This window comes from Mus caroli, unplaced genomic scaffold (genome assembly GCF_978045245.1).
Source record: "Mus caroli unplaced genomic scaffold, Mus_caroli_1 scaffold_7, whole genome shotgun sequence".
Taxonomy (NCBI): Eukaryota; Metazoa; Chordata; class Mammalia; order Rodentia; family Muridae; genus Mus; species Mus caroli.
In genome coordinates, this window is record NW_028227262.1 from 80,816,126 (window position 1) to 80,821,321 (window position 5,196).

At 38.3% G+C, this 5,196-nt stretch overlaps 1 pseudogene; it reads left to right on the plus strand.

Moving 5' to 3' along the window:
* Window positions 1-3,576: 3,576 nt before the first annotated feature.
* LOC110288471 (SOSS complex subunit C pseudogene) lies at window positions 3,577-3,889 on the plus strand (annotated as a pseudogene).
* The last annotated feature ends 1,307 nt before the right edge of the window (window positions 3,890-5,196 follow it).

The following is a 5,196-nucleotide window of genomic DNA, read 5'->3' on the forward strand; positions in this document are numbered from 1 at the left end:
ATCCAAGAACACATCAAAACAATCATCCATCCTGACCAAGTTTGTTTCATCCCAGGGATGCAAGGCTGGTTCAATATATGAAAATCCATCATCGTAATCCAGTATATAAACAAACTCAAAGAAAAAAACCACATGATTATCTCGTTAGATGCAGAGAAAGCATTGGACAAAATCCAACACCCATTCATGATAAAAGTCTTGGAAGGATCAGGAATTCAAGGCCCAGACGCAACCATGATAAAAACAATCTATGGCAAACCAGTAGCCAACATCAAAGTAAATGGTGAGAAGCTGGAAGCAATCCCAGTAAAATCAGGGACTAGACAAGGCTGTCCACTCTCTCCCTACCAATTCAACATTTTACTTGAAGTCCTAGCCAGAGCAATTAGACAGCAAAAGGAGATCAAGGGGATACAAATTGGAAAAGAATAAGTCAAAATATCACTTTTTGCAGATGAAATGATAGTATATATAAGTGACCCTAAAAATTCCACCAGAGAACTCCTAAGCCTGATAAACAGCTTCGGTGAAGTAGCTGAATATAAAATTAACTCAAACAAGTCAATGGCCTTTCTCTACACAAACGATAAACAGGCTGAGAAAGAAATTAGGGAAACAACACCCTTCTCAATAGTCACAAACAATATAAAATACCTTGTCGTGACTCTAACTAAGGAAGTGAAAGATCTGGATGACAAAAACTTCAAGTCTCTGAAGAAAGGAATTGAAGAAGATCTCAGAAGATGGAAAGATCTCCCATGCTCATGGATTGGCAGGATCAACATTGTAAAAATGGCTATCTTGCCAAAAGCAATCTACAGATTCAATGCAATCCCCATCAAAATTCCAACTCAATTCTTCAACGAATTAGAAAGGGCAATATGCAAATTCATCTGGAATAACAAAAACCCTAGGATAGCAGAAACTCTTCTCAAGGATAAAAGAACCTCTGATGGAATCACCATGCCTGACCTAAAGCTGTACTACAGAGCAATTGTGATAAAAACTGCATGGTACTGGTATAGCGACAGACAAGTAGACCAATGGAACAGAATTGAAGACCCTGAGATGAACCCACACACCTATGGTCACTTGATCTTTGACAAGGGAGCAAAAACCATCCAGTGGAAAAAAGACAGCATTTTCAACAAATGGTGCTGGCACTACTGGTGGTTATCATGTAGAAGAATGCGAATTGATCCATTCCTATCTCCTTGTACTAAGGTGAAATCTTAGTGGATTAAGGAACTCCACATAAAACCAGAGACACTGAAATTTATAGAGGAGAAAGTAGGAAAAACCCTTGAAGATATGGGTACAGGGGAAAAATTCCTGAATAGAACAGCAATGGCTTGATCTGTAAGATCAAGAATCAATAAATGGGACCTCATACAGTTGCAAAGCTTCTGCAAGGCAAAAGACACCGTCAATAAGACAAAAGACCACCAACAGATTTGGAAAGGATCTTTACCTATCCTAAATCAGATAGGGGACTAATATCCAATATATATAAAGAACTCAAGAAGGTGGACTCCAGAAAATCAAATAACCCAATTAAAAAATGGGGCTCAGAACTGAATAAAGAATTCTCACCTGAGGAATACTGAATGGCAGAGAAGCACCTGAAAAAAATGTTCAACATCCTTAATCATCAGGGAAATGCAAATCAAAACAACCCTGAGATTCCACCTCACACCAGTCAGAATGGCTAAGATCAAAAATTCAGGTGACAGCAGATGCTGGCGAGGATGTGGAGAAAGAGAACACTTCTCCATTGTTGGTGGGATTGCAAGCTTGTACCACCACTCTCGAAATCAGTCTGGAGGTTCCTCAGAAAATTGGACATAGTACTACCGGAGGATCCTGCAATACCACTCCTGGGCATATATCCAGAAGATGTCCCAACCGGTAAGAAGGACACATGCTCCACTATGTTCATAGCAGCCTTACTTATAATAGCCAGAAGTTGGAAAGAACCCAGATGTCCCTCAACAGAGGAATGGATACAGAAAATGTGGTACATTTACACAATGGAGTACTTACTCAGCTATTAAAAGGAATGGATTTATGAAATTCCTAGGCAAATGGATGGACCTGGAGGGCATCATCCTGAGTGAGGTAACACAATCACAAAGGAACTCCCACAATATGTACTCACTGATAAGTGGATATTAGCCCAAAAACTTAGGATACCCAAGATATAAGATACAATTTGCTAAACGCATGAAACTCAAGAAGAATGAAGACTGAAGTGTGGACACTGTGCCCCTCCTTAGAATTGGGAACAAAACACCCATGGAAGGAGTTACAGAGACAAAGTTTGGAGCTGTGACGAAAGTATGGACCATCTAAAGACTGCCATATCCAGGGATCCATCTCATAATCAGCTTCCAAACGCTGACACCATTGCATACACTAGCAAGATTTTGCCTAATGGACCCAGATATAGCTGTCTCTTGTGAGACTATGCCGGGGCCTAGCAAACACAGAAGTGGATGCTCACAGTCAGCTATTGGATAGATTGCAGGTCCCCCAATAGAGGAGCTAGAGAAAATATTCAAGGAGCTAAAGGGAACTTCAACCCTATAGGTGGAACATTATTATGAACTAACCAGTACCCCGGAGCTCTTGACTCTAGCTCCATATGTATCAAAAGTTGGCCTAGTCGGCCATCACTGGAAAGAGAGGCCCATTGGACTGCCAACTTTATATGCCCCAGTACAGGGGAACACCAGGGCCAAAAAGAGAGAGTGGGTGGGTAGGGGAGTGGGTGGGAGGGTATGGGGGACTTTTGGGATAATTGGAAATGGAAATGAGGAAAATACCTAATAAAAAATATATTAAAAAAATAAAAATAAAATAAAACACATCTAAAAATGAAAAAAAAGAAATTAAAGTGAGTCTGGCTAAACAAAACAAAGCAAAACAAAAACAAATAAAAAACTAAGCACTCAAAACAGAGATATAAGTTTAAGCAGCAATCATGTGATACTGAATATAATACAGTTGTCTAAACAGTGATTTAACCTCATACACATGCTACAGTCAAGGAAATATTCCAGGAGACCTGTATGTAAAAAAATCACCCATGATGTGCAGAACAAAAACTTGTGAGAGTCATGTTTCTTGATTTTATTTTTATTTCAATTTTCTTTTTACAATTAAATGTTCTTATTTAGTTATATTTTACTCTATTTCTTCATCAGAGTTTATTATTTATGTATTTCCTTGATGAACACATTTCTTTAATTAATGTCTAATTTGTTTTTTGGTTAAAAAAGACAAAAAATACAATTGTATTTTTTAATTATAATTGTATATTGTTTTAAATATTTTAATATTTTAATTTATATTGTTGTATACCATACATTATATTTTAGACCATGTTCCTTCTGCTAAAAGAATGAAGTATGTTCTAAAACCTACATATAAATTATTACAACGGTTCGCCAAGCCCCCCCCCCTCCCCGGCATGGCAGTGACCAGACAGCGAGCTTTCTCTGGGAGCCTCGCATTCAGGATGATTGTAAAGTCCTGATCAGTGGCCACTGAATATAATTGACCCGGAATACAAAGATGGCAGCAAATCCATCAGTACAAGGTTTTCAAAATAAAAATAAAGTTGCAATTTTAGCTGAACTAGACAAAGTCGAAGAAAATTACTTATGCAGAACCAATCTTCAACAAGCCACCCTGGAGCTAGCATCTCCCTCTCCAAATCCTCTCTTAATAGGACTTCCGGGACCACGCTGAGCAGTAGCACATCACCACACAACAGAAGACAGCTTTTCAGCATGCTCATGCGCATTCCTCTGGTTACTTCATAACTCAAGACTCTGCATTTAGGAATCTAATTCTCCTTGTTTTACCTCGCCTTGACCCCAAATGAAGAAAGTGCCTGCGATAAAGGACCTTGCAATATCAAATGTCAAAGTTCTCACTCAGCTTTATACAAACTGACTTTCAGAACTTTGGAGAACTTAGCTTTTGTTTCTTTAAAGAAAGGAATAAGTAAGTGAGGGAAAGAGACGAGGAGCTGGGCGCTGAGACCTCAGAGAGCGGCGGCGAGGACCTGGCTGTGCTGGCCAAGGTGGACTTCTTTGCACTGCCATTGGACTTTCCCTTGGACTCAGAATTGCTTAGTCTCATGAAATCTGCATCACCTTCAACAAGGACTGGATTATCATGTGGGAAGTCTTGGGTTTGACCCCATCGCTGCACATACAAGCTCTGACGACAGCACATGCCTGTGTTCTCAGCACTAGAGGAATAGAGGCAGAAGATTGGAAGTTCAAGGCCATCCTTGCCTAGGTAGTGATTTTGAGAACAGTCTAAGGTATATGAGACTGTGTCTCAAAAAATAACCAAAATCAACCAAAAGAGCCATTAATAATCGGAACTTTAAAGAGACAAGGATGCTTTTTAAAAAAGAGAAGAGGGGGCTTCTTCTTTGTGGTTGCTTGTGTTAAGAAACAAGCTATCTAGAAATAGGCTCTAAGCTAATAACTAGTTCTCCTAAGAAAACTCCCCTGTCAGACTCATCTTAAGTCTTTTTTAAATAAATGCTACAGTGGTAGCAAATGAATGATGTGACTATATACTGTTATGAAAAACAGCTTAAGTAGTATGGTATCTGTAAATGTATGTGTACTCTCCCTTCATGTTGCTGCAGAAGTGGTGGGCCTGAGTGGTTTTATTTTCTATTTTTTATCTAATTGAAAACTTAAAATTAGCCAAATTAAGACCTTTTAAATCATTTTAAATAAGGTTAAACAAGTTGCTCAACAGGGCCAAACTTGAACAAGAACAGAGGTGCTTATTTATGTATGTACCTCCCACCACCCTCCCTTTGCCCTATAGAATTAGAATTTGATTAAAGTGTGGAAAGTATGGCTTAGAGAGTCCTATAATAACTTACATAAAAATGTCATGATTAAAATTCTATTTTCTGAGGGAAAAATTATTACAACAAAATTTGTTAGGGATTTTTGCTCATTAAGACTCACACACTCTGATGTTTCTTGATGATCAGTTAATAATAATGAAGTGCTAATTACACTTCTTTTATTGTATGAAAATTTTGCTTCACTGAGATCCTCAAATATTTTCTTCATATATTATATATCTCTATGTATTTTATATTTCTGGTAATATGGTATGTGTGCATATAAACATCAATAGTATCCAATTGCCCCC